This window comes from Cervus elaphus, chromosome 23 (assembly GCF_910594005.1).
Source record: "Cervus elaphus chromosome 23, mCerEla1.1, whole genome shotgun sequence".
Taxonomy (NCBI): Eukaryota; Metazoa; Chordata; class Mammalia; order Artiodactyla; family Cervidae; genus Cervus; species Cervus elaphus.
This window is the reverse complement of record NC_057837.1, coordinates 79,752,581-79,763,611: the sequence shown is the minus strand read 5'-3', so window position 1 is coordinate 79,763,611 and position 11,031 is coordinate 79,752,581. Positions and strand designations below refer to the sequence as shown.

The following is an 11,031-nucleotide window of genomic DNA, read 5'->3' as shown; positions in this document are numbered from 1 at the left end:
GTGACTGTAAAACTGAAATAATTCACAAAATTGGCAGCTAATTAAGATAGGCTATTAGACAGAGTTTCTCCATGTAAAATTGTTCTCCACAGTTCAGACTTTAAATCTTATGAAGAGAATTCAGTCTTTGACTGCAATGTGTATATGCCTGTAAATAGCTAACTGTCGAGCTATAGATTAGGACTGTTAATGATTATCTAAGATTCTGCGTTTCTAATGTAATAGTATTTTTACTGACAAAGATTGTAATCATTTAATCATAAAAATCACCATTAAAACTTAGTATGTTATAAGGTCCCCATGAAGGTTTCCCTTGCTCAATCAAATAATTGAATTTCGAAGAAGGAAGGAAAGAAAAATAAATTGGGTTGACCTGATATGAATTGTTCCCTTCTCCCTCTCTGGTTCTCGGCCGTATGGACAAAAACAAATAAATGCCATTGAAAAATACACAGATGGACAATGCAAAGGTGTCGGAATGAGACCCTAAGTGGTCCTCTTTCCAGGGGCAAATTAGAATAAGTTGATTTTCATTAAGCGGGAACAGATCAATATTTCATTATTAACGTGGTGACAATTGCATGTTAATAAGAAGTCATCTTTTTTCAAGCTTCTAACTGCCACGCCATTGGATTAATGACTTCCCTCAACCAGAGGAGCCTCTTTACATTTCCCCTCTTGTTCTATGGACACGTGAGCAGATGTGTGTGCTGTGTGTGTGGAAACGTTGACCTGTGCGCGGCAGGATTAGGAAACACCTTCTAATGTTTCCTTCAGGAAGCAAGGGGTTTTGCTAGCCTGTTTTCCCCTTGGGTTTCCCTCCCCCCCAGCACGTTCCCCATCATCTGTTTGTCACTGGGATTCAGACAATGATCCTCTTTGGCTGGTGGTAGTCTTACTGATAGAAGTAAAACCTTTTCCCCCCCCTCTTTCAGGAAGGAAGATAATAAGATAAATCATTAATTAAAGGGGCTGCATATGGCACAGATGGAACCCTACCCATGTGGCTGCCTCTCCCAACAGTTGAGGGTAAAGCGCGCCATAAATCACTCATGGTCCAGCAGACTCAATAGGAACCGTCTTGCCCTTTCCAGCGATGATAAACAACACACACTCCCAGCGCAGCCCATTAGGTATTCCAGAGTAGGTGAGCTATGAGATAACGCATTTATCCTTCTCGGGAAGGGATCTCTTCCTGTTTCACGTGGTGCGGAGAAGGCACACCAACTGAACGAGGCCTAATGAGGATTAATGCATTATTCCTCAGAGGACTCGGGCCTCTTCTCTTTTGTGCAGCCGTTAAATAATAACAAAATGAGATAAAATGGCCCCTGACGCTTCCCTCAGCAGTAAATCTGATGCTCCGTACGCTTACTTGGCTTTTCCTTCCCTTCCCTTTCTCTTTTTTATTCTTCTACTTTAAAAAAAAAAAATTTTTTTTTTTTTAATTGAGGGTTCTTAGGTGTTCCTCCTCTAGATTAAGTTGAGATAACCGTTGCCTCTCAGCTCTTTGTGGGAAGAACCACATCCGGAATTCTTAAAAGTCAAATTCTTTGAAAAGTCAAAATTAAGTAGCAAGGTACTAAAAGCCGATGACAAGTTTCCCAGATTTTAAGAGCCAGTGAAGTTCGCCTGGATCATCCCGATGAAGTCTAGTTCCCCTGTCACCTCTTAGAGCTTTCCTTCTGTATCATTTTACCATAGCTGGCAGTTTATCTCTGTGATCATTTAAATATTGGTCCTATTTGCATGCGGTTGAAGCAGAGGATCTACAGCCAGAGTATGTATTTAATAAATAATCATCAAGGAATAAATAAAAGAATTCAGAAAAAGAAACTTAGAGTATGGTGTGCTTGGGAAGTCCTATGAGACAACCAGGAAGCCGCTATAATGACATGAAATGAAAATAAAACGCTTCATTTTAAGTCACGGAAGGAGTTCTGAAGGAGGTGAGTGACGCGTCACGTTTTCAAACTATCCTCTCGGCCACACAGTGAACGTACCACGTGTGGAGTGGGTCAGAGGTGGAGTGGGGTCATGCAGAGGGGTCACCCTCCGGAGACGGCCCAGGGAACGCCGTGGGGTCTGGGCGTGGGAGCCGGCGTGGGTATTCGCCAAATGCATGCTCTTGGAAGGGGATGTGGGGGGCGAGGAGGAGACAGCCTGCTTTTTGACACCTCCCCTCCAACTGGGGCACATGTATTTATGTTCCGCACAAAGATGTCATCTGTAGACTCCAACTGGAGACTTCCAGGGACGTTCCAATGACGTATTTCACCATTTCACACTTGGAGTTGTTTTTCTCTGAATTATAATTGCTTTTTACATAATGAACAACCTGTTCGAGAATGACAAAGCATAAAGAACTATTTCTCATGCCCTTTAAGACTGCAGCAGAATAGGATGTGATTGGAAAAAAAAAAAAATCAGTTGGTTTCTTTGGGAATAATCAGTGATTCGAGTGACAGTCGAATCTGGACCCACCGGTGCCCTCCTGTCTCCAGGAGGCAAACCATCGACATTAGAAAGGAACTCACTGGCCCTTGTCCAGCCGTGCAGACTGTGGCAAAATATCATGGCTCACTCCTTCAGGAATCATCCGTGGTGGGTTTGTTTTTAAACAGTCTTTCAAGCATGAGCAGTGGTCCCTTGCTCGGTGGAGGGATCTTCCTTTGCTGCGTCTCCCCAGCCCCACTCTGCAGAAGGCAGTCCTAGTCCTGCCTGGAGTTGAAAGCAGACCAAGGAATCCAAGTCTTGCCTTGGGGATTTCTAAAGCAGACATGCCAGCCTCTTACAAAGTAGCTTCAGCTCTCCTGAAAACCACAGGCCAAAGACATTTCACCTCTGCTCTCCACTTCCCTTTACCCAAAAGATAAGGATTCCTGGGTGTTGAGAGGAGTGTGTGTTGTGGGCTAGTAAAGGAGAAGCCGTCCTAGACACTTAGGCATCGGCCTGTTGGAGAAGAAGCTCTGTGTTCTGCTTCCCAATGGCTATTTGCTGGGCTGAGTCCTTGGCCCCCGGTAGGGTGAAGTGGGGGACAGCATGCAAGTTAATCCTTCAGGTGCGTCTGAAAGCAGAAGAACCTTCTGTTTCCATGCCTTGTGAAGAGACGCCCCTTCCACCAGTCCATGTTGCAGGAGCAGGAGACTAGAAGAAATACTTAAGTGCTGTAACCAAGAAAGGGGGTCTGAGACATCGCTAGAAAAATACTAGATGTTCTAGAATAGCCTTCAGCCAGACATCAGAAGGGAAACTGCACATTCTGTGGGAGTCAGTATAGACAGAAGGTCATAACTCAGGACCACATGTGACCTCCAAGTCTTTGGACACCGTCCCAGGAGGCTGAATGGACCCAGCTCCCCTGATTTGACTCCAGCCAAGTTCTGTCATCCAACAGCACAGGTGTTCATAATAAGAATTTAATGCAGTTGTAGGAGGAAATAAAGTTAGGTTTCTCGCCACTTGGACGTAAGGCCACTGCATTTATGTCTGTTACACAATGGTAGCATCTGTCGGGAGAAACGCACACGCCCCTGCGTTCAATGGCGAGCCTTCCGTACCTGCTTCCCAAGAGCAGGCACTTGAGGCTATCTCCCCAGGGGTGGGGACGGGCCACGTTCAACCACCTCTGATGTCATCAGCCCCGACAATATCTCTGCTCATCCACACATCTTGTTCTTTAGAGCACACTGTTTTGCAACATCTTTGAAACAGATTCCTTGGAATTTGAGTATTATGTTTTGTTATTCTGCTTTTGCCTTCTACATGTATGGTCTTTGATGCTTTTCAAACTCCTTATCTCTGTCCCTTCTGCCACTCTTCAAAGTAGTGAGAAGAGCAATCTTGCTCCCTTTTGACAGATGAGATGACTGAAGCCCAGAAAGATCTGGTAACAAGTCCTAAGTCACAGAGCATGAAATAATAGTCATCGCAACACCACCACCGCCTTGTGATCATCCTAATCAGAGTTACCGCCTTTTAATCTTTTGCTACTTGTCTGCTAACAGCTCTTCCTGCATCATCTGCATCATCGTTATGTGTCAACAGCTCCCCTAAGGAGGTTTTATTTCGGTCACCATGCTGCAGATAAGATGACTGAGGCATAAAGAGGTGAACAGCCCTGACAAAGATCACATAAATGAAGCTGTGTCATGCAGCACATGCAACTTACAGACTCTTTATTGAACCTAACCCTCAAGAAAGATGCCATCCACTGTTCCATTTAATCCTCAAAACATCAAATAAATCTGTTAGCATGTTTTAAGATTAGAGAGGCTTATTATTACAACCAAATAGAGTAAGCCCTGCAGGCCAACAGGAACTCCTGAGGAGTCTCTCCATACGCCCTTCCCACCAGGGACCGACAGTATCCGAAAGGCAGGATGATTCAAAAGTCCAGTCATCTGCATAGAGACGTCCCTTTGTGGTCTTCCTTTGGCAGAACAATCTCAAACTTGAGTGGGCATAGAAAGGGTGTGGGAAGACTGGACACAGTTCTGTGTGTGTGTCTCTATAGTGTGTGGCTTAATTGATAAGGAATTTCAATCTTCTAAACAGCTTAGAGGCTCCAAATTTTTTTTTTAACTTAGCAACACAAAATAAAGAAGAAGGTTTAAAAGTGTATAAGATTTAAGGAAATTCTAAAGATAATTTTGACTCTTTGTGACTCTTTCCTAAAGGGCTGACCTTAGAACCTAAGCTTCACATAAAGTAGCGGAGCTACTTTAGAGAATAAAAGGTGTTAAGACTTGGCGACACGTGTGTCCAACTCCAGAGCCCCTGTTTATTACCATTTGTCCTTCCAAGCCAGGGTCGAAGATCTACTGTTCCCTCTTCTAATGTTTTCGGGTTTTCTCCCATCCTAAGCCAGCCGAGCACAGAGTTGAAAAGTAAATAGCTAAATGGTTGTGTCACAAATACCTGTTGACTGTCTTACTGATTGACCAAAAATAACACTGGTTTGATCCTCTCTGAAATTTTTAGCTTAAATGTCTCAATCTTGCCAGCTCTGAAGAGCCAAGTGCCTGCCACATAGATATAGTAATTTGCTGTATTCCTATTGAGAAACATAACTTGAGGCTTCCAGTTCTAATATGTTCCAGCACAAACTGAATGTCAATTTCCTACCGAGTTCAGATGACTGTGTTTCAGACTACTATTCAAGGTATATGCTGTTTGCTAACACTCACCTGTAAATTTGTGTTTATTCTTCCTTCCCAAGCTCTAAGTGCAATCTATTTTAATTTTCCCCCTTGCCAAATATTCAGTTGCTGACAAACACATTCAAATTTCCTTGCATATTCATGCCTGTGATTTTGTGCTCAAATTGAGTTCCTGGGCAAATCAGTTTTGATGTTTGCATACACATATCCATTCATGCGCATGCGTGCACACACACACACACACACACACACAATTTCCATTTACCTACAATTGCTGGCAGGAGTTTTAGAGAAAATAAGAAGTATATGCCTTAACACAACACACCAGTGTAGAACACCCCTCCTTCAGTAAATAGAACTACACTGTAGAGCTCATCTTCCACAAGTGTTGATTTTGAAAAGTAATGAAACATTCAGAGTTTAAAGATCTACCCTTAAAGTCTGTACATTGTTCATAAATTAAGCTTGGTTTATGTGCATATCCCTATCGATGATATTTGTTAAAATGTATATAATGTCTACTGTAGTGTGCATATATAATACGTATGCAGAACAGAATTTTAGAGTATCTTATTTAAAATGTTTTGCCAAGTGCATATCATTGTAAACGTCTAAGTTAAATGTGTGTATATTTTAACTCGCCAATATTCTGAAACAATATTGCCACCAAATAATCATTTACATGGTTATATTTTTTTCCTTTCTGTATTTGTGTTAACCCAGAGTTTTCTCTAGCTTACTGTTTTGTGCTCAGGAAACTCGCCCACTGCAGTTCTGGGTGATCATCGTCTATGTTTATGTGGCAGCCTATGATTTGCCAAGCAGTTTCCTGTAGACTATCTTGTTTTATCCTCATAAAAGCTCAGTGGGGAAGACACTGTTAATTTCCATTTTACAGATGAGCTGACAAAATCAGCGAGGTTGCCTGACAGTGTGGCTTAGTTGACAGTTGTAAGCAGCTTCTGAGAGCCCACGTTCTCACTCTCCCTTGAAGCTTCTGGGGCAGTTTTAAAATGCCTGTCTCCTTAAAGATCTCTTAGACGATACATGGTCCACATTTTTTAAAAAAAGCTTTGCTAATTTTTGCTTATGAGTTTTAAATTTTAGACCAAAATAACCTCCTTAAGTAGGGATTAAAAAAAAAATGATGTGACCAATAACTCGGAGAATGACCTCAGCAAAAGTTGGGAATTGAACTTAAGATTGATCACCTTGGTTTCAACTAGCTCCTTTCTCCAAGTTTTGAGGCAAGTGAGGGAAGCACATTTATTGATTTCAAAATGGAATTTAAGCTCTACTCAAAAAAAAGTGTCTTTTCATTGCTAAGTACAGAGAATTCAGCCATTCAGAGACTCTCACTGAGATGCCTAGAGTCTTTCTAGAACCTTCTAAGATCGTGTTTTCAACTGAATCCACAAAAGGAGCATAGAAAATAAGTACGATATGTCCATAGGAGAAGCTCTATGATTGGTGACACGTTAACCAAAACAGTCCACAGAGCTGATCTTGCTGAATAATTCTGCAAAGGAAATCTCCCAGACTTCCATGACCTGCTTCCTGGACTCACCATATGGAAGATTAGCAAAGCCCAGACTAGAAGTGTGCTGTTGTATCCATAATCCTGTATCTTTTCCTTCACACTTCTTAGGCTCCTCTGCTGGAGAGATTCTGGGTGTCCTTTGAAAAGCCACTAGGCTCAGAAGAGGCTGCGTGCGTGTTTAGTCTCTTTGGTTGTGTCCAACTCCTTGCGACCCCATGGACTGTAAACTGCCAGGCTCCTCTGCCCATGAGATTTTCCAGGCCAGAATACTGGGCTGGGTTTCCATGCCCTCCTCCATGGCCTCTTCCTGACCCAGGGGTCGAACCCTCGTTTCTTACATCTCCCGCATTGGCAGGTGGGTTCTTTACCCCCGTAGATTAGTGTCAGAGAGGCTGGTTCCGCATAACTGGAGGCTATACTAGGGGCTCTGCGAATGTGTGGGCCACCCCTCTCTGCCTTGCAGAGAAAGGGAGGCTGCTGCCACATCCTGGAAGAAAGAATACGGATTTAAGGTCTCCAACCATATCGCTGTTTTTTTGTTTGTTTTTCTGTTTTCATCAAAAGGTCTAAAGTTCCAAAAAAGGTTCATGATTGCATTTAGTCAGTCATTTATTCACAAATGTTCCTTGGGTTTCTGCAGTGATGATTTTGGGTTAAGCATTAAGGAAGGAAAGTAAGACCTTGGCTTTGCCAATAAGGTGCAGACATGGAGCTGGGAAGAGGGGTCAGACCACAAGCAACCAAAGTCAGCTTCCAACACAGACAGAAACACAGGGGGGCGGCTCCGGGGAAGCAGCAGCCCGTGCCCAGCCTGGACTGGGAGGACCACGAAAAGCCTCAGAGGAAGAGCGAACTGCCCTGAGTCCTGAGTGCCGCTTGGTGTGGAGAAAAGCCTGCTCATTGATTTCCCTATCTTTGGGGTTTTGACAGGAGCTTTATTACTTATACAGGCAAGCAGGCTGGATTCAGCACAGGCTGTCATTTGCCAACCCCCGAGGAAGAGAGCTGGGCGCTGGTTAATTTAGCTAAGATGTTCCGGGAAGGTTTTCTAAGGAGGTAACATGCCAGCCGAGATCTCAATGCTGAGAAAGGTCCAGGCATGGAATATCTAAAGAAAATGTCTTGGAGGCAGTATATGGATGTAAAGATTCAAGGTGAGGAAGAGTGAAAAGAGGGATACTTCTAGTACCTCCAAGTACTCTAAATCATCCAAGTGAAACTCACACAATTGTGTCTGACTCTTCGTAACCCCATGGACTGTAACCTGCCAGGCTCCTCTGTCCATGGAACTTTCCAGGCAAGAATACTGGAGTGGGTTGCCATTTCCTCCTCCAGAGGATCTTCCCGACTTCTGTGTATATGAAGGGTGTTTGAATATTCCTTGTTCATTTTTATGAAAGACCACCTTTAGTCACTTTCCTCCCACTATTCAAGATATTATTTCACTAACTTGTTTTTACTACCTAGAATATAATTTTGAATTTTCCAAAGATGGAAGATTAATTGCCAGACTCCTGCCTTAAGTTCCAGCTTTACATTTTTTGAGTGATGGAAATTCAGTGTACTTTCGGCTATTTGGCTTAGCTGAATAACTCTTGCTGTTAATACCCAAGTCTTGCCAAGCATCGTATAGAAAAGCATTTTCAGGAAGGAAATGGGGAATTTGGGAAGATTTGACTTTTTAAAGAAATAACTTCGGAAGGTAGTTTGGATGGAATGAGCAACGGTGGGGCTGTTTTATGGATTAGTAGCAAAGCATTTCCAATCTAAAAGTAGCAGGGTAGCATCTCCTGAAAAATAAAAGTTATATACCATGGACCCTTGACATTTGTAAAGGATATATTCCACAGCCTTCAAAAACCCCTAAATTTATGAAGCCACCAAACCATATATTTCCCCTCATAAAATGCAGCGAGGTATATCTGAAAAATTTAAGTGACTTCTTTAGGTTCTTAATAGCTGTATAAATATAGAACCCACAGTCATTTGTAAAGAGTCACCTGTTTGGTGTGCAATGCTTTTATAACAACACTGGAAGGCAGAAAGGATGCAGCTCAACAGGGAAACTGGAAATTCACATTGTGCTGGAGCTCTGAGCTGCTCACTAGTACAGCCGCATCCTCCTCCGTCTAAGTGTCACTCAGCACGACACAAACTCCTCTCTCAGCAAATGGCCAAAAGGCTGCACGTCGTCAGCCCCCAGTCGCCTCCCTGACAGACAAAAACCACGACGCTACATCTGCAAACGTCATGAAGTCATGGTGTTGCTAGATCGCTAATAGACAAAACAAAAGACTTGAATGGCTGGGTATTCCAAAGGGATCCGGTTTGATTGCTAAGCTCTGGCAAATCTTCCCAAGTGGGAGGAAAGATACTTACTTCACCACTTTTTAAGTGCACATAAACAGGAAGAAAGACAACATTTTGAAGTCAAAAAGAATGTGAAACAGAATAAAGACAAGCCACGAAAGTCTTCAAGGCCTTAAATCTCAAAGCTATAGGAGAGCCTTTCAATTAATAACCTTTAGTTAATCCCACTAAAACAATTTTATAACATGATCCCTGAAACTCGACATGAATTCAGAGGCAATGACAGCTCATGTCCCAGTCACAAAACATCACGGGTACATTTTGTCATCTATAAGACCCTGTCATCAATATAGATCTCCATTTTTGTAAATCATCTTTTATTTGGGGAAGGAGGGAGATATTGATTTTTCCCTAGTCTTTTCTCGGAATGTTAACCTTGTTTAAGTTCTTCATTTCCTCTGCCTGAAGCACCATGTTGCAATAGAATTAAATGCATAGTAAAATGGCCATGTGAGAAAGGTTTATGCATTATGTTAAAACCTGCTCCCTTGATAAATGGAGCCATTACCGTCTGGAATTCACTGCATCAGTCCACTTAGTTCAATCCAACAACACGCCTTAAAAGTCTCACAAATTTGTTCAAATGCTAATGAGCTGCACCACCAAACCTCATCTGCTGAAGAAGGATCTAATATTTCCAAGGGTTTAAGGCATTTAAGAGCTACCCATGGACTCACTTTACCTGACTTGGCAATTCAGGACTACTCAGATTTATAGACAGGGGGGAAAATGTATACATTTCATTGCGTGGCAGCTTCTGAAAATGCAGTCAATGAACCTGAATAAAAATCACTTTTTGTTTAGCATCAGTTTATCATCATCTACTCTCAGGATACGACGTGGGAAAGATCTCTTCCAAAAGGTCATATGTGTGTATTTTTTTCAAATAAACTGCTTAAATCTAATAACATCCATTAAAGCCACCTCAAAGACAAAAGACAGCCATGCTGGTCACATGTCCCCAGGTGCAGCTAATGAAGCCCATCCTCATTCAGCATCCTCCCTCGAGCACCCACACCGCGAGAGGTGCTGTGTTAAATGCGCAGAATTCTCCTACTCTCATTTGAATGGGCCTGGATCCGTTTCTAGGACGACTATCACAACCAGCTTCATGGGCATGAGACTGGGGCCATCAGACAGGGGCCCATGCTCAGAAGAACCCCAGAGTTGGTTTAATACCTGCTGTTGCCTTCTTGAAATACTGGAAGGGGCTCCATAAATTACACAGCCTGTCATGACTTCAGGTGAACTGGCTGATGGGTTAAATAGATTTATCAAGGCTGCGTGTGTACGTGCTAAGTCACTCAGTCGTATCTGACTCTTTGCAATCCCATGGACTGTAGCCCACCAGGCTCCTCTGTCCATGACATTCTCCAGGCAAGGATGCTGGAGTGGGTTGCCATTTCCTCCTCCAGGGGATCTTCCCAGCCCAGGGACTGAACCCTCGTCTGTCTCCTGCATTGGCAGGCGGGTTCTTTACCACTAGTGCCCCCAGGGAAGCCCTTACTAAGACTAGTTGGGGAAACTGAAGCTTTTCATCCTTCAAGGCTCATCTAAGACATTACTCCCCAGGGAGGGCTTCCTCAGCGCCCTGCCCCCACCCCACTTTCCTCTGGTCCTCTCAAGTCTTGTTTCACCCCTGCCTTTCCTCCAGAACAGGCCTTCTCTTGGTTTTCTGTGAGTACCTGCTCACTAGCATCTCACACTGGCTGGACTCTGGGCTCCCTCAGGACAAGAACCACATCTATAGTGTTCACTGTTTTATCTGCGAGTGTCCAGGGCTGCTTTACACATTAGGACTTTGGGCTGTGGGGATGGAGTGTATGCTCCTCTTTCCAGGAGCCTCCAAAAATTTCAGGGGCCTTCAAATGCTTGGAGATCTGACCGAACATGCATTGGTTGAGACCCAGAAAAATAAAACTTAAAATTGTAATCAATAATAATTTCAAAAGCAAATGA

The 11,031-nt window shown here is 43.2% G+C and overlaps 1 protein-coding gene across 5 annotated transcripts in view; it reads right to left on the bottom strand.

The window, feature by feature from the left end:
* The window catches only part of TSHZ2 (teashirt zinc finger homeobox 2), a 477,265-nt gene that overhangs the window by 379,869 nt on the left and 86,365 nt on the right, over nt 1-11,031 (bottom strand). The gene's annotated exons all lie outside the window — the stretch shown is intronic.